Source organism: Triturus cristatus, chromosome 4_1 (assembly GCF_964204655.1).
Source record: "Triturus cristatus chromosome 4_1, aTriCri1.1, whole genome shotgun sequence".
In the NCBI taxonomy this organism is placed as follows: domain Eukaryota; kingdom Metazoa; phylum Chordata; class Amphibia; order Caudata; family Salamandridae; genus Triturus; species Triturus cristatus.
In genome coordinates this window covers 122,953,374-122,977,070 of record NC_140585.1, presented here as the reverse complement: position 1 = coordinate 122,977,070, position 23,697 = coordinate 122,953,374, and the positions used below count along the sequence as shown (strand labels likewise).

The 23,697-nt window shown below is 38.9% G+C and overlaps 34 non-coding genes across 34 annotated transcripts; all 34 read right to left on the bottom strand.

Annotated features, from left to right (window-relative positions):
- Nucleotides 1–637: 637 nt before the first annotated feature.
- TRNAA-AGC (transfer RNA alanine (anticodon AGC)) lies at nucleotides 638–710 on the bottom strand. The gene has a single exon. It is a non-coding gene; the product is annotated as a tRNA-Ala (tRNA).
- Nucleotides 711–1,055: 345 nt separating this feature from the next.
- Nucleotides 1,056–1,128, bottom strand: TRNAK-CUU (transfer RNA lysine (anticodon CUU)). Its single transcript has one exon. It is a non-coding gene; the product is annotated as a tRNA-Lys (tRNA).
- A 353-nt stretch (nucleotides 1,129–1,481) lies between these two features.
- Nucleotides 1,482–1,554, bottom strand: TRNAA-AGC (transfer RNA alanine (anticodon AGC)). Its single transcript has one exon. It is a non-coding gene; the product is annotated as a tRNA-Ala (tRNA).
- Nucleotides 1,555–1,899: 345 nt separating this feature from the next.
- Nucleotides 1,900–1,972, bottom strand: TRNAN-AUU (transfer RNA asparagine (anticodon AUU)). The gene has a single exon. It is a non-coding gene; the product is annotated as a tRNA-Asn (tRNA).
- Nucleotides 1,973–2,325: 353 nt separating this feature from the next.
- On the bottom strand, nucleotides 2,326–2,398 carry TRNAA-AGC (transfer RNA alanine (anticodon AGC)). The gene has a single exon. It is a non-coding gene; the product is annotated as a tRNA-Ala (tRNA).
- A 771-nt stretch (nucleotides 2,399–3,169) lies between these two features.
- Nucleotides 3,170–3,242, bottom strand: TRNAA-AGC (transfer RNA alanine (anticodon AGC)). Its single transcript has one exon. It is a non-coding gene; the product is annotated as a tRNA-Ala (tRNA).
- A 770-nt stretch (nucleotides 3,243–4,012) lies between these two features.
- Nucleotides 4,013–4,085, bottom strand: TRNAA-AGC (transfer RNA alanine (anticodon AGC)). Its single transcript has one exon. It is a non-coding gene; the product is annotated as a tRNA-Ala (tRNA).
- A 345-nt stretch (nucleotides 4,086–4,430) lies between these two features.
- On the bottom strand, nucleotides 4,431–4,503 carry TRNAK-CUU (transfer RNA lysine (anticodon CUU)). Its single transcript has one exon. It is a non-coding gene; the product is annotated as a tRNA-Lys (tRNA).
- Nucleotides 4,504–4,856: 353 nt separating this feature from the next.
- On the bottom strand, nucleotides 4,857–4,929 carry TRNAA-AGC (transfer RNA alanine (anticodon AGC)). Its single transcript has one exon. It is a non-coding gene; the product is annotated as a tRNA-Ala (tRNA).
- Nucleotides 4,930–5,274: 345 nt separating this feature from the next.
- Nucleotides 5,275–5,347, bottom strand: TRNAK-CUU (transfer RNA lysine (anticodon CUU)). Its single transcript has one exon. It is a non-coding gene; the product is annotated as a tRNA-Lys (tRNA).
- Nucleotides 5,348–5,700: 353 nt separating this feature from the next.
- On the bottom strand, nucleotides 5,701–5,773 carry TRNAA-AGC (transfer RNA alanine (anticodon AGC)). Its single transcript has one exon. It is a non-coding gene; the product is annotated as a tRNA-Ala (tRNA).
- Nucleotides 5,774–6,118: 345 nt separating this feature from the next.
- TRNAK-CUU (transfer RNA lysine (anticodon CUU)) lies at nucleotides 6,119–6,191 on the bottom strand. The gene has a single exon. It is a non-coding gene; the product is annotated as a tRNA-Lys (tRNA).
- Nucleotides 6,192–6,544: 353 nt separating this feature from the next.
- On the bottom strand, nucleotides 6,545–6,617 carry TRNAA-AGC (transfer RNA alanine (anticodon AGC)). The gene has a single exon. It is a non-coding gene; the product is annotated as a tRNA-Ala (tRNA).
- A 345-nt stretch (nucleotides 6,618–6,962) lies between these two features.
- TRNAK-CUU (transfer RNA lysine (anticodon CUU)) lies at nucleotides 6,963–7,035 on the bottom strand. The gene has a single exon. It is a non-coding gene; the product is annotated as a tRNA-Lys (tRNA).
- A 353-nt stretch (nucleotides 7,036–7,388) lies between these two features.
- Nucleotides 7,389–7,461, bottom strand: TRNAA-AGC (transfer RNA alanine (anticodon AGC)). Its single transcript has one exon. It is a non-coding gene; the product is annotated as a tRNA-Ala (tRNA).
- Nucleotides 7,462–7,806: 345 nt separating this feature from the next.
- On the bottom strand, nucleotides 7,807–7,879 carry TRNAK-CUU (transfer RNA lysine (anticodon CUU)). Its single transcript has one exon. It is a non-coding gene; the product is annotated as a tRNA-Lys (tRNA).
- Nucleotides 7,880–8,232: 353 nt separating this feature from the next.
- TRNAA-AGC (transfer RNA alanine (anticodon AGC)) lies at nucleotides 8,233–8,305 on the bottom strand. Its single transcript has one exon. It is a non-coding gene; the product is annotated as a tRNA-Ala (tRNA).
- Nucleotides 8,306–9,076: 771 nt separating this feature from the next.
- Nucleotides 9,077–9,149, bottom strand: TRNAA-AGC (transfer RNA alanine (anticodon AGC)). Its single transcript has one exon. It is a non-coding gene; the product is annotated as a tRNA-Ala (tRNA).
- Nucleotides 9,150–9,494: 345 nt separating this feature from the next.
- TRNAK-CUU (transfer RNA lysine (anticodon CUU)) lies at nucleotides 9,495–9,567 on the bottom strand. The gene has a single exon. It is a non-coding gene; the product is annotated as a tRNA-Lys (tRNA).
- A 353-nt stretch (nucleotides 9,568–9,920) lies between these two features.
- TRNAA-AGC (transfer RNA alanine (anticodon AGC)) lies at nucleotides 9,921–9,993 on the bottom strand. Its single transcript has one exon. It is a non-coding gene; the product is annotated as a tRNA-Ala (tRNA).
- A 771-nt stretch (nucleotides 9,994–10,764) lies between these two features.
- Nucleotides 10,765–10,837, bottom strand: TRNAA-AGC (transfer RNA alanine (anticodon AGC)). Its single transcript has one exon. It is a non-coding gene; the product is annotated as a tRNA-Ala (tRNA).
- A 771-nt stretch (nucleotides 10,838–11,608) lies between these two features.
- Nucleotides 11,609–11,681, bottom strand: TRNAA-AGC (transfer RNA alanine (anticodon AGC)). Its single transcript has one exon. It is a non-coding gene; the product is annotated as a tRNA-Ala (tRNA).
- Nucleotides 11,682–12,452: 771 nt separating this feature from the next.
- On the bottom strand, nucleotides 12,453–12,525 carry TRNAA-AGC (transfer RNA alanine (anticodon AGC)). The gene has a single exon. It is a non-coding gene; the product is annotated as a tRNA-Ala (tRNA).
- Nucleotides 12,526–12,870: 345 nt separating this feature from the next.
- TRNAK-CUU (transfer RNA lysine (anticodon CUU)) lies at nucleotides 12,871–12,943 on the bottom strand. The gene has a single exon. It is a non-coding gene; the product is annotated as a tRNA-Lys (tRNA).
- A 353-nt stretch (nucleotides 12,944–13,296) lies between these two features.
- Nucleotides 13,297–13,369, bottom strand: TRNAA-AGC (transfer RNA alanine (anticodon AGC)). Its single transcript has one exon. It is a non-coding gene; the product is annotated as a tRNA-Ala (tRNA).
- A 772-nt stretch (nucleotides 13,370–14,141) lies between these two features.
- On the bottom strand, nucleotides 14,142–14,214 carry TRNAA-AGC (transfer RNA alanine (anticodon AGC)). The gene has a single exon. It is a non-coding gene; the product is annotated as a tRNA-Ala (tRNA).
- A 770-nt stretch (nucleotides 14,215–14,984) lies between these two features.
- On the bottom strand, nucleotides 14,985–15,057 carry TRNAA-AGC (transfer RNA alanine (anticodon AGC)). The gene has a single exon. It is a non-coding gene; the product is annotated as a tRNA-Ala (tRNA).
- Nucleotides 15,058–15,402: 345 nt separating this feature from the next.
- On the bottom strand, nucleotides 15,403–15,475 carry TRNAK-CUU (transfer RNA lysine (anticodon CUU)). Its single transcript has one exon. It is a non-coding gene; the product is annotated as a tRNA-Lys (tRNA).
- A 353-nt stretch (nucleotides 15,476–15,828) lies between these two features.
- TRNAA-AGC (transfer RNA alanine (anticodon AGC)) lies at nucleotides 15,829–15,901 on the bottom strand. The gene has a single exon. It is a non-coding gene; the product is annotated as a tRNA-Ala (tRNA).
- A 345-nt stretch (nucleotides 15,902–16,246) lies between these two features.
- On the bottom strand, nucleotides 16,247–16,319 carry TRNAK-CUU (transfer RNA lysine (anticodon CUU)). Its single transcript has one exon. It is a non-coding gene; the product is annotated as a tRNA-Lys (tRNA).
- A 353-nt stretch (nucleotides 16,320–16,672) lies between these two features.
- TRNAA-AGC (transfer RNA alanine (anticodon AGC)) lies at nucleotides 16,673–16,745 on the bottom strand. Its single transcript has one exon. It is a non-coding gene; the product is annotated as a tRNA-Ala (tRNA).
- Nucleotides 16,746–17,090: 345 nt separating this feature from the next.
- Nucleotides 17,091–17,163, bottom strand: TRNAK-CUU (transfer RNA lysine (anticodon CUU)). The gene has a single exon. It is a non-coding gene; the product is annotated as a tRNA-Lys (tRNA).
- Nucleotides 17,164–17,516: 353 nt separating this feature from the next.
- Nucleotides 17,517–17,589, bottom strand: TRNAA-AGC (transfer RNA alanine (anticodon AGC)). Its single transcript has one exon. It is a non-coding gene; the product is annotated as a tRNA-Ala (tRNA).
- Nucleotides 17,590–19,163: 1,574 nt separating this feature from the next.
- TRNAA-AGC (transfer RNA alanine (anticodon AGC)) lies at nucleotides 19,164–19,236 on the bottom strand. The gene has a single exon. It is a non-coding gene; the product is annotated as a tRNA-Ala (tRNA).
- Nucleotides 19,237–23,697: the final 4,461 nt, after the last annotated feature.

The following is a 23,697-nucleotide window of genomic DNA, read 5'->3' as shown; positions in this document are numbered from 1 at the left end:
ACACTTCAGGTTGGCATGTTTAGTACTTGAATAGGAGTGATATCACTGTATGTTAACCTAGACTCAGGCCCTACCTAATCTTGGAGATACATTTCTCATGAATGAGTAACCAAGGGAGATACAATTTTTAGGAGTTAGTGCATGTCTAATGCAAGATTAATCACCATATTATGAGAGCCAATGCAATCATCCAGCAAAAAATACTCGTTTTCGCCCAACGTGGGGCTCGAACCCACGACCCTGATATTAAGAGTCTCATGCTCTACCGACTGAGCTAGCCGGGCTCCCACTTAAATATGGTATGCAGACTCACCATTTTTTATTAAGGAAAACTGTTTCTGGATATTCCTCTGCTCTTGTTTTGCAAGGAACTTCACTTTTATACATCCTTCAGAGGAAAGAATGTCAAGTAAAATAAGACGAAATGAAAATGGAAGGTGTGAAATTTTCATTTTGAGATTGCATAAGAAATCAAATTCCTCTCACGTGCTATAGAATACCTAAACACTTTTGATTTAACCACTTTAGTTGTTATAATGACACCAAATTTGAAAGCCATCTGTGACTTTTCTGTTCTTACTCTGCAACAACCATGGCAATTACAAGTTAAAAAGTAAAATGTATGCAAATTTTAGAATGGAGAATGCGGGCATCGATCCCGCTACCTCTCGCATGCTAAGCGAGCGCTCTACCATTTGAGCTAATTCCCCTGTGTGCTCACTCAGCATCACATTTCAAAAGTAACGTTACTGCTGTCCACACTTTATTTTAAGTCTAATTGCCCATAACATGAGTGTTCAGTTCACTCCTAACTGATGCCTTAACTACACCTAGGGGATGTTTTACACTTCAGGTTGGCATGTTTAGTACTTGAATAGGAGTGATATCACTGTATGTTAACCTAGACTCAGGCCCTACCTAATCTTGGAGATACATTTCTCATGAATGAGTAACCAAGGGAGATACAATTTTTAGGAGTTAGTGCATGTCTAATGCAAGATTAATCACCATATTATGAGAGCCAATGCAATCATCCAGCAAAAAATACTCGTTTTCGCCCAACGTGGGGCTCGAACCCACGACCCTGAGATTAAGAGTCTCATGCTCTACCGACTGAGCTAGCCGGGCTCCCACTTAAATATGGTATGCAGACTCATCATTTTTTATTAAGGAAAACTGTTTCTGGATATTCCTCTGCTCTTGTTTTGCAAGGAACTTCACTTTTATACATCCTTCAGAGGAAAGAATGTCAAGTAAAATAAGACGAAATGAAAACGGAAGGTGTGAAATTTTCATTTTGAGATTGCATAAGAAATCAAATTCCTCTCACGTGCTATAGAATACCTAAACACTTTTGATTAAACCACTTTAGTTGTTATAATGACACCAAATTTGAAAGCCATCTGTGACTTTTCTGTTCTTACTCTGCAACAACCATGGCAATTACAAGTTAAAAAGTAAAATGTATGCAAATTTTAAAATGGAGAATGCGGGCATCGATCCCGCTACCTCTCGCATGCTAAGCGAGCGCTCTACCATTTGAGCTAATTCCCCTGTGTGCTCACTCAGCATCACATTTCAAAAGTAACGTTACTGCTGTCCACACTTTATTTTAAGTCTAATTGCCCATAACATGAGTGTTCAGTTCACTCCTAACTGATGCCTTAACTACACCTAGGGGATGTTTTACACTTCAGGTTGGCATGTTTAGTACTTGAATAGGAGTGATATCACTGTATGTTAACCTAGACTCAGGCCCTACCTAATCTTGGAGATACATTTCTCATGAATGAGTAACCAAGGGAGATACAATTTTTAGGAGTTAGTGCATGTCTAATGCAAGATTAATCACCATATTATGAGAGCCAATGCTATCATCCAGCAAAAAATACTCGTTTTCGCCCAACGTGGGGCTCGAACCCACGACCATGAGATTAATAGTCTCATGCTCTACCGACTGAGCTAGCCGGGCTCCCACTTAAATATGGTATGCAGACTCATCATTTTTTATTAAGGAAAACTGTTTCTGGATATTCCTCTGCTCTTGTTTTGCAAGGAACTTCACTTTTATACATCCTTCAGAGGAAAGAATGTCAAGTAAAATAAGACGAAATGAAAATGGAAGGTGTGAAATTTTCATTTTGAGATTGCATAAGAAATCAAATTCCTCTCACGTGCTATAGAATACCTAAACACTTTTGATTAAACCACTTTAGTTGTTATAATGACACCAAATTTGAAAGCCATCTGTGACTTTTCTGTTCTTACTCTGCAACAACCATGGCAATTACAAGTTAAAAAGTAAAATGTATGCAAATTTTAGAATGGAGAATGCGGGCATCGATCCCGCTACCTCTCGCATGCTAAGCGAGCGCTCTACCATTTGAGCTAATTCCCCTGTGTGCTCACTCAGCATCACATTTCAAAAGTAACGTTACTGCTGTCCACGCTTTATTTTAAGTCTAATTGCCCATAACATGAGTGTTCAGTTCACTCCTAACTGATGCATTAACTACACCTAGGGGATGTTTTACATTTCAGGTTGGCATGTTTAGTACTTGAATAGGAGTGATATCACTGCATGTTAACCTAGACTCAGGCCCTACCTAATCTTGGAGATACATTTCTCATGAATGTGTAACCAAGGGAGATACAATTTTTAGGAGTTAGTGCATGTCTAATGCAAGATTAATCACCATATTATGAGAGCCAATGCTATCATCCAGCAAAAAATACTCGTTTTCGCCCAACGTGGAGCTCGAACCCACGACCCTGAGATTAAGAGTCTCATGCTCTACCGACTGAGCTAGCCGGGCTCCCACTTAAATATGGTATGCAGACTCATCATTTTTTATTAAGGAAAACTGTTTCTGGATATTCCTCTGCTCTTGTTTTGCAAGGAACTTCACTTTTATACATCCTTCAGAGGAAAGAATGTCAAGTAAAATAAGACGAAATGAAAATGGAAGGTGTGAAATTTTCATTTTGAGATTGCATAAGAAATCAAATTCCTCTCACGTGCTATAGAATACCTAAACACTTTTGATTAAACCACTTTAGTTGTTATAATGACACCAAATTTGAAAGCCATCTGTGACTTTTCTTTTCTTACTCTGCAACAACCATGGCAATTACAAGTTAAAAAGTAAAATGTATGCAAATTTTAAAATGGAGAATGCGGGCATCGATCCCGCTACCTCTCGCATGCTAAGCGAGCGCTCTACCATTTGAGCTAATTCCCCTGTGTGCTCACTCAGCATCACATTTCAAAAGTAACGTTACTGCTGTCCACACTGTATTTTAAGTCTAATTGCCCATAACATGAGTGTTCAGTTCACTCCTAACTGATGCCTTAACTACACCTAGGGGATGTTTTACACTTCAGGTTGGCATGTTTAGTACTTGAATAGGAGTGATATCACTGTATGTTAACCTAGACTCAGGCCCTACCTAATCTTGGAGATACATTTCTCATGAATGAGTAACCAAGGGAGATACAATTTTTAGGAGTTAGTGCATGTCTAATGCAAGATTAATCACCATATTATGAGAGCCAATGCAATCATCCAGCAAAAAATACTCGTTTTCGCCCAACGTGGGGCTCAATCCAAGACCCTGAGATTAGGAGTCTCATGCTCTACCGACTGAGCTAGCCGGGCTCCCACTTAAATATGGTATGCAGACTCATCATTTTTTATTAAGGAAAACCGTTTCTGGATATTCCTCTGCTCTTGTTTTGCAAGGAACTTCACTTTTATACATCCTTCAGAGGAAAGAATGTCAAGTAAAATAAGACGAAATGAAAATGGAAGGTGTGAAATTTTCATTTTGAGATTGCATAAGAAATCAAATTCCTCTCACGTGCTATAGAATACCTAAACACTTTTGATTAAACCACTTTAGTTGTTATAATGACACCAAATTTGAAAGCCATCTGTGACTTTTCTGTTCTTACTCTGCAACAACCATGGCAATTACAAGTTAAAAAGTAAAATGTATGCAAATTTTAGAATGGAGAATGCGGGCATCGATCCCGCTACCTCTCGCATGCTAAGCGAGCGCTCTACCATTTGAGCTAATTCCCCTGTGTGCTCACTAAGCATCACATTTCCAAAGTAACGTTACTGCTGTCCACACTTTATTTTAAGTCTAATTGCCCATAACATGAGTGTTCAGTTCACTCCTAACTGATGCCTTAACTACACCTAGGGGATGTTTTACACTTCAGGTTGGCATGTTTAGTACTTGAATAGGAGTGATATCACTGTATGTTAACCTAGACTCAGGCCCTACCTAATCTTGGAGATACATTTCTCATGAATGAGTAACCAAGGGAGATACAATTTTTAGGAGTTAGTGCATGTCTAATGCAAGATTAATCACCATATTATGAGAGCCAATGCTATCATCCAGCAAAAAATACTCGTTTTCGCCCAACGTGGGGCTCGAACCCACGACCCTGAGATTAAGAGTCTCATGCTCTACCGACTGAGCTAGCCGGGCTCCCACTTAAATATGGTATGCAGACTCATCATTTTTTATTAAGGAAAACCGTTTCTGGATATTCCTCTGCTCTTGTTTTGCAAGGAACTTCACTTTTATACATCCTTCAGAGGAAAGAATGTCAAGTTAAATAAGACGAAATGAAAATGGAAGGTGTGAAATTTTCATTTTGAGATTGCATAAGAAATCAAATTCCTCTCACGTGCTATAGAATACCTAAACACTTTTGATTAAACCACTTTAGTTGTTATAATGACACCAAATTTGAAAGCCATCTGTGACTTTTCTGTTCTTACTCTGCAACAACCATGGCAATTACAAGTTAAAAAGTAAAATGTATGCAAATTTTAGAATGGAGAATGCGGGCATCGATCCCGCTACCTCTCGCATGCTAAGCGAGCGCTCTACCATTTGAGCTAATTCCCCTGTGTGCTCACTCAGCATCACATTTCAAAAGTAACGTTACTGCTGTCCACACTTTATTTTAAGTCTAATTGCCCATAACATGAGTGTTCAGTTCACTCCTAACTGATGCCTTAACTACACCTAGGGGATGTTTTACACTTCAGGTTGGCATGTTTAGTACTTGAATAGGAGTGATATCACTGTATGTTAACCTAGACTCAGGCCCTACCTAATCTTGGAGATACATTTCTCATGAATAAGTAACCAAGGGAGATACAATTTTTAGGAGTTAGTGCATGTCTAATGCAAGATTAATCACCATATTATGAGAGCCAATGCAATCATCCAGCAAAAAATACTCGTTTTCGCCCAACGTGGGGCTCGAACCCACGACCCTGAGATTAAGAGTCTCATGCTCTACCGACTGAGCTAGCCGGGCTCCCACTTAAATATGGTATGCAGACTCATCATTTTTTATTAAGGAAAACTGTTTCTGGATATTCCTCTGCTCTTGTTTTGCAAGGAACTTCACTTTTATACATCCTTCAGAGGAAAGAATGTCAAGTAAAATAAGACGAAATGAAAATGGAAGGTGTGAAATTTTCATTTTGAGATTGCATAAGAAATCAAATTCCTCTCACGTGCTATAGAATACCTAAACACTTTTGATTAAACCACTTTAGTTGTTATAATGACACCAAATTTGAAAGCCATCTGTGACTTTTCTGTTCTTACTCTGCAACAACCATGGCAATTACAAGTTAAAAAGTAAAATGTATGCAAATTTTAGAATGGAGAATGCGGGCATCGATCCCGCTACCTCTCGCATGCTAAGCGAGCGCTCTACCATTTGAGCTAATTCCCCTGTGTGCTCACTAATCATCACATTTCCAAAGTAACGTTACTGCTGTCCACACTTTATTTTAAGTCTAATTGCCCATAACATGAGTGTTCAGTTCACTCCTAACTGATGCCTTAACTACACCTAGGGGATGTTTTACACTTCAGGTTGGCATGTTTAGTACTTGAATAGGAGTGATATCACTGTATGTTAACCTAGACTCAGGCCCTACCTAATCTTGGAGATACATTTCTCATGAATGAGTAACCAAGGGAGATACAATTTTTAGGAGTTAGTGCATGTCTAATGCAAGATTAATCACCATATTATGAGAGCCAATGCTATCATCCAGCAAAAAATACTCGTTTTCGCCCAACGTGGGGCTCGAACCCACGACCCTGAGATTAAGAGTCTCATGCTCTACCGACTGAGCTAGCCGGGCTCCCACTTAAATATGGTATGCAGACTCATCATTTTTTATCAAGGAAAACCGTTTCTGGATATTCCTCTGCTCTTGTTTTGCAAGGAACTTCACTTTTATACATCCTTCAGAGGAAAGAATGTCAAGTTAAATAAGACGAAATGAAAATGGAAGGTGTGAAATTTTCATTTTGAGATTGCATAAGAAATCAAATTCCTCTCACGTGCTATAGAATACCTAAACACTTTTGATTAAACCACTTTAGTTGTTATAATGACACCAAATTTGAAAGCCATCTGTGACTTTTCTGTTCTTACTCTGCAACAACCATGGCAATTACAAGTTAAAAAGTAAAATGTATGCAAATTTTAGAATGGAGAATGCGGGCATCGATCCCGCTACCTCTCGCATGCTAAGCGAGCGCTCTACCATTTGAGCTAATTCCCCTGTGTGCTCACTAAGCATCACATTTCCAAAGTAACGTTACTGCTGTCCACACTTTATTTTAAGTCTAATTGCCCATAACATGAGTGTTCAGTTCACTCCTAACTGATGCCTTAACTACACCTAGGGGATGTTTTACACTTCAGGTTGGCATGTTTAGTACTTGAATAGGAGTGATATCACTGTATGTTAACCTAGACTCAGGCCCTACCTAATCTTGGAGATACATTTCTCATGAATGAGTAACCAAGGGAGATACAATTTTTAGGAGTTAGTGCATGTCTAATGCAAGATTAATCACCATATTATGAGAGCCAATGCTATCATCCAGCAAAAAATACTCGTTTTCGCCCAACGTGGGGCTCGAACCCACGACCCTGAGATTAAGAGTCTCATGCTCTACCGACTGAGCTAGCCGGGCTCCCACTTAAATATGGTATGCAGACTCATCATTTTTTATCAAGGAAAACCGTTTCTGGATATTCCTCTGCTCTTGTTTTGCAAGGAACTTCACTTTTATACATCCTTCAGAGGAAAGAATGTCAAGTTAAATAAGACGAAATGAAAATGGAAGGTGTGAAATTTTCATTTTGAGATTGCATAAGAAATCAAATTCCTCTCACGTGCTATAGAATACCTAAACACTTTTGATTAAACCACTTTAGTTGTTATAATGACACCAAATTTGAAAGCCATCTGTGACTTTTCTGTTCTTACTCTGCAACAACCATGGCAATTACAAGTTAAAAAGTAAAATGTATGCAAATTTTAGAATGGAGAATGCGGGCATCGATCCCGCTACCTCTCGCATGCTAAGCGAGCGCTCTACCATTTGAGCTAATTCCCCTGTGTGCTCACTAAGCATCACATTTCCAAAGTAACGTTACTGCTGTCCACACTTTATTTTAAGTCTAATTGCCCATAACATGAGTGTTCAGTTCACTCCTAACTGATGCCTTAACTACACCTAGGGGATGTTTTACACTTCAGGTTGGCATGTTTAGTACTTGAATAGGAGTGATATCACTGTATGTTAACCTAGACTCAGGCCCTACCTAATCTTGGAGATACATTTCTCATGAATGAGTAACCAAGGGAGATACAATTTTTAGGAGTTAGTGCATGTCTAATGCAAGATTAATCACCATATTATGAGAGCCAATGCTATCATCCAGCAAAAAATACTCGTTTTCGCCCAACGTGGGGCTCGAACCCACGACCCTGAGATTAAGAGTCTCATGCTCTACCGACTGAGCTAGCCGGGCTCCCACTTAAATATGGTATGCAGACTCATCATTTTTTATTAAGGAAAACTGTTTCTGGATATTCCTCTGCTCTTGTTTTGCAAGGAACTTCACTTTTATACATCCTTCAGAGGAAAGAATGTCAAGTAAAATAAGACGAAATGAAAATGGAAGGTGTGAAATTTTCATTTTGAGATTGCATAAGAAATCAAATTCCTCTCACGTGCTATAGAATACCTAAACACTTTTGATTAAACCACTTTAGTTGTTATAATGACACCAAATTTGAAAGCCATCTGTGACTTTTCTGTTCTTACTCTGCAACAACCATGGCAATTACAAGTTAAAAAGTAAAATGTATGCAAATTTTAGAATGGAGAATGCGGGCATCGATCCCGCTACCTCTCGCATGCTAAGCGAGCGCTCTACCATTTGAGCTAATTCCCCTGTGTGCTCACTCAGCATCACATTTCAAAAGTAACGTTACTGCTGTCCACACTTTATTTTAAGTCTAATTGCCCATAACATGAGTGTTCAGTTCACTCCTAACTGATGCCTTAACTACACCTAGGTGATGTTTTACACTTCAGGTTGGCATGTTTAGTACTTGAATAGGAGTGATATCACTGTATGTTAACCTAGACTCAGGCCCTACCTAATCTTGGAGATACATTTCTCATGAATGAGTAACCAAGGGAGATACAATTTTTAGGAGTTAGTGCATGTCTAATGCAAGATTAATCACCATATTATGAGAGCCAATGCTATCATCCAGCAAAAAATACTCGTTTTCGCCCAACGTGGGGCTCGAACCCACGAACCTGAGATTAAGAGTCTCATGCTCTACCGACTGAGCTAGCCGGGCTCCCACTTAAATATGGTATGCAGACTCATCATTTTTTATTAAGGAAAACCGTTTCTGGATATTCCTCTGCTCTTGTTTTGCAAGGAACTTCACTTTTATACATCCTTCAGAGGAAAGAATGTCAAGTAAAATAAGACGAAATGAAAATGGAAGGTGTGAAATTTTCATTTTGAGATTGCATAAGAAATCAAATTCCTCTCACGTGCTATAGAATACCTAAACACTTTTGATTAAACCACTTTAGTTGTTATAATGACACCAAATTTGAAAGCCATCTGTGACTTTTCTGTTCTTACTCTGCAACAACCATGGCAATTACAAGTTAAAAAGTAAAATGTATGCAAATTTTAGAATGGAGAATGCGGGCATCGATCCCGCTACCTCTCGCATGCTAAGCGAGCGCTCTACCATTTGAGCTAATTCCCCTGTGTGCTCCCTAAGCATCACATTTCCAAAGTAACGTTACTGCTGTCCACACTTTATTTTAAGTCTAATTGCCCATAACATGAGTGTTCAGTTCACTCCTAACTGATGCCTTAACTACACCTAGGGGATGTTTTACACTTCAGGTTGGCATGTTTAGTACTTGAATAGGAGTGATATCACTGTATGTTAACCTAGACTCAGGCCCTACCTAATCTTGGAGATACATTTCTCATGAATGAGTAACCAAGGGAGATACAATTTTTAGGAGTTAGTGCATGTCTAATGCAAGATTAATCACCATATTATGAGAGCCAATGCTATCATCCAGCAAAAAATACTCGTTTTCGCCCAACGTGGGGCTCGAACCCACGACCCTGAGATTAAGAGTCTCATGCTCTACCGACTGAGCTAGCCGGGCTCCCACTTAAATATGGTATGCAGACTCATCATTTTTTATTAAGGAAAACCGTTTCTGGATATTCCTCTGCTCTTGTTTTGCAAGGAACTTCACTTTTATACATCCTTCAGAGGAAAGAATGTCAAGTAAAATAAGACGAAATGAAAATGGAAGGTGTGAAATTTTCATTTTGAGATTGCATAAGAAATCAAATTCCTCTCACGTGCTATAGAATACCTAAACACTTTTGATTAAACCACTTTAGTTGTTATAATGACACCAAATTTGAAAGCCATCTGTGACTTTTCTGTTCTTACTCTGCAACAACCATGGCAATTACAAGTTAAAAAGTAAAATGTATGCAAATTTTAGAATGGAGAATGCGGGCATCGATCCCGCTACCTCTCGCATGCTAAGCGAGCGCTCTACCATTTGAGCTAATTCCCCTGTGTGCTCACTCAGCATCACATTTCAAAAGTAACGTTACTGCTGTCCACACTTTATTTTAAGTCTAATTGCCCATAACATGAGTGTTCAGTTCACTCCTAACTGATGCCTTAACTACACCTAGGGGATGTTTTACACTTCAGGTTGGCATGTTTAGTACTTGAATAGGAGTGATATCACTGTATGTTAACCTAGACTCAGGCCCTACCTAATCTTGGAGATACATTTCTCATGAATGAGTAACCAAGGGAGATACAATTTTTAGGAGTTAGTGCATGTCTAATGCAAGATTAATCACCATATTATGAGAGCCAATGCTATCATCCAGCAAAAAATACTCGTTTTCGCCCAACGTGGGGCTCGAAGCCACGACCCTGAGATTAAGAGTCTCATGCTCTACCGACTGAGCTAGCCGGGCTCCCACTTAAATATGGTATGCAGACTCATCATTTTTTATTAAGGAAAACCGTTTCTGGATATTCCTCTGCTCTTGTTTTGCAAGGAACTTCACTTTTATACATCCTTCAGAGGAAAGAATGTCAAGTTAAATAAGACGAAATGAAAATGGAAGGTGTGAAATTTTCATTTTGAGATTGCATAAGAAATCAAATTCCTCTCACGTGCTATAGAATACCTAAACACTTTTGATTAAACCACTTTAGTTGTTATAATGACACCAAATTTGAAAGCCATCTGTGACTTTTCTGTTCTTACTCTGCAACAACCATGGCAATTACAAGTTAAAAAGTAAAATGTATGCAAATTTTAGAATGGAGAATGCGGGCATCGATCCCGCTACCTCTCGCATGCTAAGCGAGCGCTCTACCATTTGAGCTAATTCCCCTGTGTGCTCACTCAGCATCACATTTCAAAAGTAACGTTACTGCTGTCCACACTTTATTTTAAGTCTAATTGCCCATAACATGAGTGTTCAGTTCACTCCTAACTGATGCCTTAACTACACCTAGGGGATGTTTTACACTTCAGGTTGGCATGTTTAGTACTTGAATAGGAGTGATATCACTGTATGTTAACCTAGACTCAGGCCCTACCTAATCTTGGAGATACATTTCTCATGAATAAGTAACCAAGGGAGATACAATTTTTAGGAGTTAGTGCATGTCTAATGCAAGATTAATCACCATATTATGAGAGCCAATGCAATCATCCAGCAAAAAATACTCGTTTTCGCCCAACGTGGGGCTCGAACACACGACCCTGAGATTAAGAGTCTCATGCTCTACCGACTGAGCTAGCCGGGCTCCCACTCAAATATGGTATGCAGACTCATCATTTTTTATTAAGGAAAACCGTTTCTGGATATTCCTCTGCTCTTGTTTTGCAAGGAACTTCACTTTTATACATCCTTCAGAGGAAAGAATGTCAAGTAAAATAAGACGAAATGAAAATGGAAGGTGTGAAATTTTCATTTTGAGATTGCATAAGAAATCAAATTCCTCTCACGTGCTATAGAATACCTAAACACTTTTGATTAAACCACTTTAGTTGTTATAATGACACCAAATTTGAAAGCCATCTGTGACTTTTCTGTTCTTACTCTGCAACAACCATGGCAATTACAAGTTAAAAAGTAAAATGTATGCAAATTTTAGAATGGAGAATGCGGGCATCGATCCCGCTACCTCTCGCATGCTAAGCGAGCGCTCTACCATTTGAGCTAATTCCCCTGTGTGCTCACTAATCATCACATTTCCAAAGTAACGTTACTGCTGTCCACACTTTATTTTAAGTCTAATTGCCCATAACATGAGTGTTCAGTTCACTCCTAACTGATGCCTTAACTACACCTAGGGGATGTTTTACACTTCAGGTTGGCATGTTTAGTACTTGAATAGGAGTGATATCACTGTATGTTAACCTAGACTCAGGCCCTACCTAATCTTGGAGATACATTTCTCATGAATGAGTAACCAAGGGAGATACAATTTTTAGGAGTTAGTGCATGTCTAATGCAAGATTAATCACCATATTATGAGAGCCAATGCTATCATCCAGCAAAAAATACTCGTTTTCGCCCAACATGGGGCTCGAACCCACGACCCTGAGATTAAGAGTCTCATGCTCTACCGACTGAGCTAGCCGGGCTCCCACTTAAATATGGTATGCAGACTCATCATTTTTTATTAAGGAAAACCGTTTCTGGATATTCCTCTGCTCTTGTTTTGCAAGGAACTTCACTTTTATACATCCTTCAGAGGAAAGAATGTCAAGTTAAATAAGACAAAATGAAAATGGAAGGTGTGAAATTTTCATTTTGAGATTGCATAAGAAATCAAATTCCTCTCACGTGCTATAGAATACCTAAACACTTTTGATTAAACCACTTTAGTTGTTATAATGACACCAAATTTGAAAGCCATCTGTGACTTTTCTGTTCTTACTCTGCAACAACCATGGCAATTACAAGTTAAAAAGTAAAATGTATGCAAATTTTAGAATGGAGAATGCGGGCATCGATCCCGCTACCTCTCGCATGCTAAGCGAGCGCTCTACCATTTGAGCTAATTCCCCTGTGTGCTCACTCAGCATCACATTTCAAAAGTAACGTTACTGCTGTCCACACTTTATTTTAAGTCTAATTGCCCATAACATGAGTGTTCAGTTCACTCCTAACTGATGCCTTAACTACACCTAGGGGATGTTTTACACTTCAGGTTGGCATGTTTAGTACTTGAATAGGAGTGATATCACTGTATGTTAACCTAGACTCAGGCCCTACCTAATCTTGGAGATACATTTCTCATGAATAAGTAACCAAGGGAGATACAATTTTTAGGAGTTAGTGCATGTCTAATGCAAGATTAATCACCATATTATGAGAGCCAATGCAATCATCCAGCAAAAAATACTCGTTTTCGCCCAACGTGGGGCTCGAACCCACGACCCTGAGATTAAGAGTCTCATGCTCTACCGACTGAGCTAGCCGGGCTCCCACTCAAATATGGTATGCAGACTCATCATTTTTTATTAAGGAAAACCGTTTCTGGATATTCCTCTGCTCTTGTTTTGCAAGGAACTTCACTTTTATACATCCTTCAGAGGAAAGAATGTCAAGTAAAATAAGACGAAATGAAAATGGAAGGTGTGAAATTTTCATTTTGAGATTGCATAAGAAATCAAATTCCTCTCACGTGCTATAGAATACCTAAACACTTTTGATTAAACCACTTTAGTTGTTATAATGACACCAAATTTGAAAGCCATCTGTCACTTTTCTGTTCTTACTCTGCAACAACCATGGCAATTACAAGTTAAAAAGTAAAATGTATGCAAATTTTAGAATGGAGAATGCGGGCATCGATCCCGCTACCTCTCGCATGCTAAGCGAGCGCTCTACCATTTGAGCTAATTCCCCTGTGTGCTCACTAAGCATCACATTTCCAAAGTAACGTTACTGCTGTCCACACTTTATTTTAAGTCTAATTGCCCATAACATGAGTGTTCAGTTCACTCCTAACTGATGCCTTAACTACAACTAGGGGATGTTTTACACTTCAGGTTGGCATGTTTAGTACTTGAATAGGAGTGATATCACTGTATGTTAACCTAGACTCAGGCCCTACCTAATCTTGGAGATACATTTCTCATGAATGAGTAACCAAGGGAGATACAATTTTTAGGAGTTAGTGCATGTCTAATGCAAGATTAATCACCATATTATGAGAGCCAATGCTATCATCCAGCAAAAAACTACTCGTTTTCGCCCAACGTGAGGCTCGAACCCACGACCCTGAGATTAAGAGTCTCATGCTCTACCGACTGAGCTAGCCGGGCTCCCACTCAAATATGGTATGCAGACTCATCATTTTTTATTAAGGAAAACCGTTTCTGGATATTCCTCTGCTCTTGTTTTGCAAGGAACTTCACTTTTATACATCCTTCAGAGGAAAGAATGTCAAGTTAAATAAGACGAAATGAAAATGGAAGGTGTGAAATTTTCATTTTGAGATTGCATAAGAAATCAAATTCCTCTCACGTGCTATAGAATACCTAAACACTTTTGATTAAACCACTTTAGTTGTTATAATGACACCAAATTTGAAAGCCATCTGTGACTTTTCTGTTCTTACTCTGCAACAACCATGGCAATTACAAGTTAAAAAGTAAAATGTATGCAAATTTTAGAATGGAGAATGCGGGCATCGATCCCGCTACCTCTCGCATGCTAAGCGAGCGCTCTACCATTTGAGCTAATTCCCCTGTGTGCTCACTCAGCATCACATTTCAAAAGTAACGTTACTGCTGTCCACACTTTATTTTAAGTCTAATTGCCCATAACATGAGTGTTCAGTTCACTCCTAACTGATGCCTTAACTACACCTAGGTGATGTTTTACACTTCAGGTTGGCATGTTTAGTACTTGAATAGGAGTGATATCACTGTATGTTAACCTAGACTCAGGCCCTACCTAATCTTGGAGATACATTTCTCATGAATGAGTAACCAAGGGAGATACAATTTTTAGGAGTTAGTGCATGTCTAATGCAAGATTAATCACCATATTATGAGAGCCAATGCTATCATCCAGCAAAAATACTTGTTTTCACCCAACGTGGGGCTCGAACCCACGACCCTGAGATTAAGAGTCTCATGCTCTACCGACTGAGCTAGCCGGGCTCCCACTTAAATATGGTATGCAGACTCATCATTTTTTATTAAGGAAAACTGTTTCTGGATATTCCTCTGCTCTTGTTTTGCAAGGAACTTCACTTTTATACATCCTTCAGAGGAAAGAATGTCAAGTAAAATAAGACGAAATGAAAATGGAAGGTGTGAAATTTTCATTTTGAGATTGCATAAGAAATCAAATTCCTCTCACGTGCTATAGAATACCTAAACACTTTTGATTAAACCACTTTAGTTGTTATAATGACACCAAATTTGAAAGCCATCTGTGACTTTTCTGTTCTTACTCTGCAACAACCATGGCAATTACAAGTTAAAAAGTAAAATGTATGCAAATTTTAGAATGGAGAATGCGGGCATCGATCCCGCTACCTCTCGCATGCTAAGCGAGCGCTCTACCATTTGAGCTAATTCCCCTGTGTGCTCACTGAGCATCACATTTCAAAAGTAACGTTACTGCTGTCCACACTTTATTTTAAGTCTAATTGCCCATAACATGAGTGTTCAGTTCACTCCTAACTGATGCCTTAACTACACCTAGGGGATGTTTTACACTTCAGGTTGGCATGTTTAGTACTTGAATAGGAGTGATATCACTGTATGTTAACCTAGACTCAGGCCCTACCTAATCTTGGAGATACATTTCTCATGAATAAGTAACCAAGGGAGATACAATTTTTAGGAGTTAGTGCATGTCTAATGCAAGATTAATCACCATATTATGAGAGCCAATGCTATCATCCAGCAAAAAATACTGGTTTTCGCCCAACGTGGGGCTCGAACCCACGACCCTGAGATTAAGAGTCTCATGCTCTACCGACTGAGCTAGCCGGGCTCCCACTTAAATATGGTATGCAGACTCATCATTTTTTATTAAGGAAAACTGTTTCTGGATATTCCTCTGCTCTTGCTTTGCAAGGAACTTCACTTTTATACATCCTTCAGAGGAAAGAATGTCAAGTAAAATAAGACGAAATGAAAATGGAAGGTGTGAAATTTTCATTTTGAGATTGCATAAGAAATCAAATTCCTCTCACGTGCTATAGAATACCTAAACACTTTTGATTAAACCACTTTAGTTGTTATAATGACACCAAATTTGAAAGCCATCTGTCACTTTTCTGTTCTTACTCTGCAACAACCATGGCAATTACAAGTTAAAAAGTAAAATGTATGCAAATTTTAGAATGGAGAATGCGGGCATCGATCCCGCTACCTCTCGCATGCTAAGCGAGCGCTCTACCATTTGAGCTAATTCCCCTGTGTGCTCACTCAGCATCACATTTCAAAAGTAACGTTACTGCTGTCCACACTTTATTTTAAGTCTAATTGCCCATAACATGAGTGTTCAGTTCACTCCTAACTGATGCCTTAACTACACCTAGGGGATGTTTTACACTTCAGGTTGGCATGTTTAGTACTTGAATAGGAGTGATATCACTGCATGTTAACCTAGACTCAGGCCCTACCTAATCTTGGAGATACATTTCTCATGAATGAGTAACCAAGGGAGATACAATTTTTAGGAGTTAGTGCATGTCTAATGCAAGATTAATCACCATATTATGAGAGCCAATGCTATCATCCAGCAAAAAATACTTGTTTTCGCCCAACGTGGGGCTCGAACCCACGACCCTGAGATTAAGAGTCTCATGCTCTACCGACTGAGCTAGCCGGGCTCCCACTTAAATATGGTATGCAGACTCATCATTTTTTATTAAGGAAAACTGTTTCTGGATATTCCTCTGCTCTTGTTTTGCAAGGAACTTCACTTTTATACATCCTTCAGAGGAAAGAATGTCAAGTAAAATAAGACGAAATGAAAATGGAAGGTGTGAAATTTTCATTTTGAGATTGCATAAGAAATCAAATTCCTCTCACGTGCTATAGAATACCTAAACACTTTTGATTAAACCACTTTAGTTGTTATAATGACACCAAATTTGAAAGCCATCTGTGACTTTTCTGTTCTTACTCTGCAACAACCATGGCAATTACAAGTTAAAAAGTAAAATGTATGCAAATTTTAAAATGGAGAATGCGGGCATCGATCCCGCTACCTCTCGCATGCTAAGCGAGCGCTCTACCATTTGAGCTAATTCCCCTGTGTGCTCACTCAGCATCACATTTCAAAAGTAACGTTACTGCTGTCCACACTTTATTTTAAGTCTAATTGCCCATAACATGAGTGTTCAGTTCACTCCTAACTGATGCCTTAACTACACCTAGGGGATGTTTTACACTTCAGGTTGGCATGTTTAGTACTTGAATAGGAGTGATATCACTGTATGTTAACCTAGACTCAGGCCCTACCTAATCTTGGAGATACATTTCTCATGAATGAGTAACCAAGGGAGATACAATTTTTAGGAGTTAGTGCATGTCTAATGCAAGATTAATCACCATATTATGAGAGCCAATGCTATCATCCAGCAAAAAATACTCGTTTTCGCCCAACGTGGGGCTCGAACCCACGACCATGAGATTAAGAGTCTCATGCTCTACCGACTGAGCTAGCCGGGCTCCCACTTAAATATGGTATGCAGACTCATCATTTTTTATTAAGGAAAACTGTTTCTGGATATTCCTCTGCTCTTGTTTTGCAAGGAACTTCACTTTTATACATCCTTCAGAGGAAAGAATGTCAAGTAAAATAAGACGAAATGAAAATGGAAGGTGTGAAATTTTCATTTTGAGATTGCATAAGAAATCAAATTCCTCTCACGTGCTATAGAATACCTAAACACTTTTGATTAAACCACTTTAGTTGTTATAATGACACCAAATTTGAAAGCCATCTGTGACTTTTCTGTTCTTACTCTGCAACAACCATGGCAATTACAAGTTAAAAAGTAAAATGTATGCAAATTTTAGAATGGAGAATGCGGGCATCGATCCCGCTACCTCTCGCATGCTAAGCGAGCGCTCTACCATTTGAGCTAATTCCCCTGTGTGCTCACTCAGCATCACATTTCAAAAGTAACGTTACTGCTGTCCACACTTTATTTTAAGTCTAATTGCCCATAACATGAGTGTTCAGTTCACTCCTAACTGATGCCTTAACTACACCTAGGGGATGTTTTACACTTCAGGTTGGCATGTTTAGTACTTGAATAGGAGTGATATCACTGTATGTTAACCTAGACTCAGGCCCTACCTAATCTTGGAGATACATTTCTCATGAATGAGTAACCAAGGGAGATACAATTTTTAGGAGTTAGTGCATGTCTAATGCAAGATTAATCACCATATTATGAGAGCCAATGCAATCATCCAGCAAAAAATACTCGTTTTCGCCCAACGTGGGGCTCGAACCCACGACCCTGATATTAAGAGTCTCATGCTCTACCGACTGAGCTAGCCGGGCTCCCACTTAAATATGGTATGCAGACTCATCATTTTTTATTAAGGAAAACCGTTTCTGGATATTCCTCTGCTCTTGTTTTGCAAGGAACTTCACTTTCATACATCCTTCAGAGGAAAGAATGTCAAGTAAAATAAGACGAAATGAAAATGGAAGGTGTGAAATTTTCATTTTGAGATTGCATAAGAAATCAAATTCCTCTCACGTGCTATAGAATACCTAAACACTTTTGATTAAACCACTTTAGTTGTTATAATGACACCAAATTTGAAAGCCATCTGTGACTTTTCTGTTCTTACTCTGCAACAACCATGGCAATTACAAGTTAAAAAGTAAAATGTATGCAAATTTTAGAATGGAGAATGCGGGCATCGATCCCGCTACCTCTCGTATGCTAAGCGAGCGCTCTACCATTTGAGCTAATTCCCCTGTGTGCTCACTCAGCATCACATTTCAAAAGTAACGTTACTGCTGTCCACACTGTATTTTAAGTCTAATTGCCCATAACATGAGTGTTCAGTTCACTCCTAACTGATGCCTTAACTACACCTAGGGGATGTTTTACACTTCAGGTTGGCATGTTTAGTACTTGAATAGGAGTGATATCACTGTATGTTAACCTAGACTCAGGCCCTACCTAATCTTGGAGATACATTTCTCATGAATGAGTAACCAAGGGAGATACAATTTTTAGGAGTTAGTGCATGTCTAATGCAAGATTAATCACCATATTATGAGAGCCAATGCTATCATCCAGCAAAAAATACTCGTTTTCGCCCAACGTGGGGCTCGAACCCACGACCCTGAGATTAAGAGTTATGGTATGCAGACTCATCATTTTTTATTAAGGAAAACTGTTTCTGGATATTCCTCTGCTCTTGTTTTGCAAGGAACTTCACTTTTATACATCCTTCAGAGGAAAGAATGTCAAGTAAAATAAGACGAAATGAAAATGGAAGGTGTGAAATTTTCATTTTGAGATTGCATAAGAAATCAAATTCCTCTCACGTGCTATAGAATACCTAAACACTTTTGATTAAACCACTTTAGTTGTTATAATGACACCAAATTTGAAAGCCATCTGTGACTTTTCTGTTCTTACTCTGCAACAACCATGGCAATTACAAGTTAAAAAGTAAAATGTATGCAAATTTTAGAATGGAGAATGCGGGCATCGATCCCGCTACCTCTCGCATGCTAAGCGAGCGCTCTACCATTTGAGCTAATTCCCCTGTGTGCTCACTCAGCATCACATTTCAAAAGTAACGTTACTGCTGTCCACACTTTATTTTAAGTCTAATTGCCCATAACATGAGTGTTCAGTTCACTCCTAACTGATGCCTTAACTACACCTAGGGGATGTTTTACACTTCAGGTTGGCATGTTTAGTACTTGAATAGGAGTGATATCACTGTATGTTAACCTAGACTCAGGCCCTACCTAATCTTGGAGATACATTTCTCATGAATGAGTAACCAAGGGAGATACAATTTTTAGGAGTTAGTGCATGTCTAATGCAAGATTAATCACCATATTATGAGAGCCAATGCAATCATCCAGCAAAAAATACTCGTTTTCGCCCAACGTGGGGCTCGAACCCACGACCCTGATATTAAGAGTCTCATGCTCTACCGACTGAGCTAGCCGGGCTCCCACTTAAATATGGTATGCAGACTCATCATTTTTTATTAAGGAAAACCGTTTCTGGATATTCCTCTGCTCTTGTTTTGCAAGGAACTTCACTTTCATACATCCTTCAGAGGAAAGAATGTCAAGTAAAATAAGACGAAATGAAAATGGAAGGTGTGAAATTTTCATTTTGAGATTGCATAAGAAATCAAATTCCTCTCACGTGCTATAGAATACCTAAACACTTTTGATTAAACCACTTTAGTTGTTATAATGACACCAAATTTGAAAGCCATCTGTGACTTTTCTGTTCTTACTCTGCAACAACCATGGCAATTACAAGTTAAAAAGTAAAATGTATGCAAATTTTAGAATGGAGAATGCGGGCATCGATCCCGCTACCTCTCGTATGCTAAGCGAGCGCTCTACCATTTGAGCTAATTCCCCTGTGTGCTCACTCAGCATCACATTTCAAAAGTAACGTTACTGCTGTCCACACTGTATTTTAAGTCTAATTGCCCATAACATGAGTGTTCAGTTCACTCCTAACTGATGCCTTAACTACACCTAGGGGATGTTTTACACTTCAGGTTGGCATGTTTAGTACTTGAATAGGAGTGATATCACTGTATGTTAACCTAGACTCAGGCCCTACCTAATCTTGGAGATACATTTCTCATGAATGAGTAACCAAGGGAGATACAATTTTTAGGAGTTAGTGCATGTCTAATGCAAGATTAATCACCATATTATGAGAGCCAATGCTATCATCCAGCAAAAAATACTCGTTTTCGCCCAACGTGGGGCTCGAACCCACGACCCTGAGATTAAGAGTTATGGTATGCAGACTCATCATTTTTTATTAAGGAAAACTGTTTCTGGATATTCCTCTGCTCTTGTTTTGCAAGGAACTTCACTTTTATACATCCTTCAGAGGAAAGAATGTCAAGTAAAATAAGACGAAATGAAAATGGAAGGTGTGAAATTTTCATTTTGAGATTGCATAAGAAATCAAATTCCTCTCACATGCTATAGAATACCTAAACACTTTTGATTAAACCACTTTAGTTGTTATAATGACCGCAAATTTGAAAGCCATCTGTGACTTTTCTGTTCTTACTCTGCAACAACCATGGCAATTACAAGTTAAAAAGTAAAATGTATGCAAATTTTAGAATGGAGAATGCGGGCATCGATCCCGCTACATCTCGCATGCTAAGCGAGCGCTCTACCATTTGAGCTAATTCCCCTGTGTGCTCACTCAGCATCACATTTCAAAAGTAACGTTACTGCTGTCCACACTTTATTTTAAGTCTAATTGCCCATAACATGAGTGTTCAGTTCACTCCTAACTGATGCCTTAACTACACCTAGGGGATGTTTTACACTTCAGGTTGGCATGTTTAGTACTTGAATAGGAGTGATATCACTGTATGTTAACCTAGACTCAGGCCCTACCTAATCTTGGAGATACATTTCTCATGAATGAGTAACCAAGGGAGATACAATTTTTAGGAGTTAGTGCATGTCTAATGCAAGATTAATCACCATATTATGAGAGCCAATGCAATCATCCAGCAAAAAATACTCGTTTTCGCCCAACGTGGGGCTCGAACCCACGACCCTGATATTAAGAGTCTCATGCTCTACCGACTGAGCTAGCCGGGCTCCCACTTAAATATGGTATGCAGACTCATCATTTTTTATTAAGGAAAACCGTTTCTGGATATTCCTCTGCTCTTGTTTTGCAAGGAACTTCACTTTTATACATCCTTCAGAGGAAAGAATGTCAAGTAAAATAAGACGAAATGAAAATGGAAGGTGTGAAATTTTCATTTTGAGATTGCATAAGAAATCAAATTCCTCTCACGTGCTATAGAATACCTAAACACTTTTGATTAAACCACTTTAGTTGTTATAATGACACCAAATTTGAAAGCCATCTGTGACTTTTCTGTTCTTACTCTGCAACAACCATGGCAATTACAAGTTAAAAAGTAAAATGTATGCAAATTTTAGAATGGAGAATGCGGGCATCGATCCCGCTACCTCTCGTATGCTAAGCGAGCGCTCTACCATTTGAGCTAATTCCCCTGTGTGCTCACTCAGCATCACATTTCAAAAGTAACGTTACTGCTGTCCACACTGTATTTTAAGTCTAATTGCCCATAACATGAGTGTTCAGTTCACTCCTAACTGATGCCTTAACTACACCTAGGGGATGTTTTACACTTCAGGTTGGCATGTTTAGTACTTGAATAGGAGTGATATCACTGTATGTTAACCTAGACTCAGGCCCTACCTAATCTTGGAGATACATTTCTCATGAATGAGTAACCAAGGGAGATACAATTTTTAGGAGTTAGTGCATGTCTAATGCAAGATTAATCACCATATTATGAGAGCCAATGCTATCATCCAGCAAAAAATACTCGTTTTCGCCCAACGTGGGGCTCGAACCCACGACCCTGAGATTAAGAGTTATGGTATGCAGACTCATCATTTTTTATTAAGGAAAACTGTTTCTGGATATTCCTCTGCTCTTGTTTTGCAAGGAACTTCACTTTTATACATCCTTCAGAGGAAAGAATGTCAAGTAAAATAAGACGAAATGAAAATGGAAGGTGTGAAATTTTCATTTTGAGATTGCATAAGAAATCAAATTCCTCTCACATGCTATAGAATACCTAAACACTTTTGATTAAACCACTTTAGTTGTTATAATGACCGCAAATTTGAAAGCCATCTGTGACTTTTCTGTTCTTACTCTGCAACAACCATGGCAATTACAAGTTAAAAAGTAAAATGTATGCAAATTTTAGAATGGAGAATGCGGGCATCGATCCCGCTACATCTCGCATGCTAAGCGAGCGCTCTACCATTTGAGCTAATTCCCCTGTGTGCTCACTCAGCATCACATTTCAAAAGTAACGTTACTGCTGTCCACACTTTATTTTAAGTCTAATTGCCCATAACATGAGTGTTCAGTTCACTCCTAACTGATGCCTTAACTACACCTAGGGGATGTTTTACACTTCAGGTTGGCATGTTTAGTACTTGAATAGGAGTGATATCACTGTATGTTAACCTAGACTCAGGCCCTACCTAATCTTGGAGATACATTTCTCATGAATGAGTAACCAAGGGAGATACAATTTTTAGGAGTTAGTGCATGTCTAATGCAAGATTAATCACCATATTATGAGAGCCAATGCAATCATCCAGCAAAAAATACTCGTTTTCGCCCAACGTGGGGCTCGAACCCACGACCCTGATATTAAGAGTCTCATGCTCTACCGACTGAGCTAGCCGGGCTCCCACATAAATATGGTATGCAGACTCATCATTTTTTATTAAGGAAAACCGTTTCTGGATATTCCTCTGCTCTTGTTTTGCAAGGAACTTCACTTTTATACATCCTTCAGAGGAAAGAATGTCAAGTAAAATAAGACGAAATGAAAATGGAAGGTGTGAAATTTTCATTTTGAGATTGCATAAGAAATCAAATTCCTCTCACGTGCTATAGAATACCTAAACACTTTTGATTAAACCACTTTAGTTGTTATAATGACACCAAATTTGAAAGCCATCTGTGACTTTTCTGTTCTTACTCTGCAACAACCATGGCAATTACAAGTTAAAAAGTAAAATGTATGCAAATTTTAGAATGGAGAATGCGGGCATCGATCCCGCTACCTCTCGTATGCTAAGCGAGCGCTCTACCATTTGAGCTAATTCCCCTGTGTGCTCACTCAGCATCACATTTCAAAAGTAACGTTACTGCTGTCCACACTGTATTTTAAGTCTAATTGCCCATAACATGAGTGTTCAGTTCACTCCTAACTGATGCCTTAACTACACCTAGGGGATGTTTTACACTTCAGGTTGGCATGTTTAGTACTTGAATAGGAGTGATATCACTGTATGTTAACCTAGACTCAGGCCCTACCTAATCTTGGAGATACATTTCTCATGAATGAGTAACCAAGGGAGATACAATTTTTAGGAGTTAGTGCATGTCTAATGCAAGATTAATCACCATATTATGAGAGCCAATGCTATCA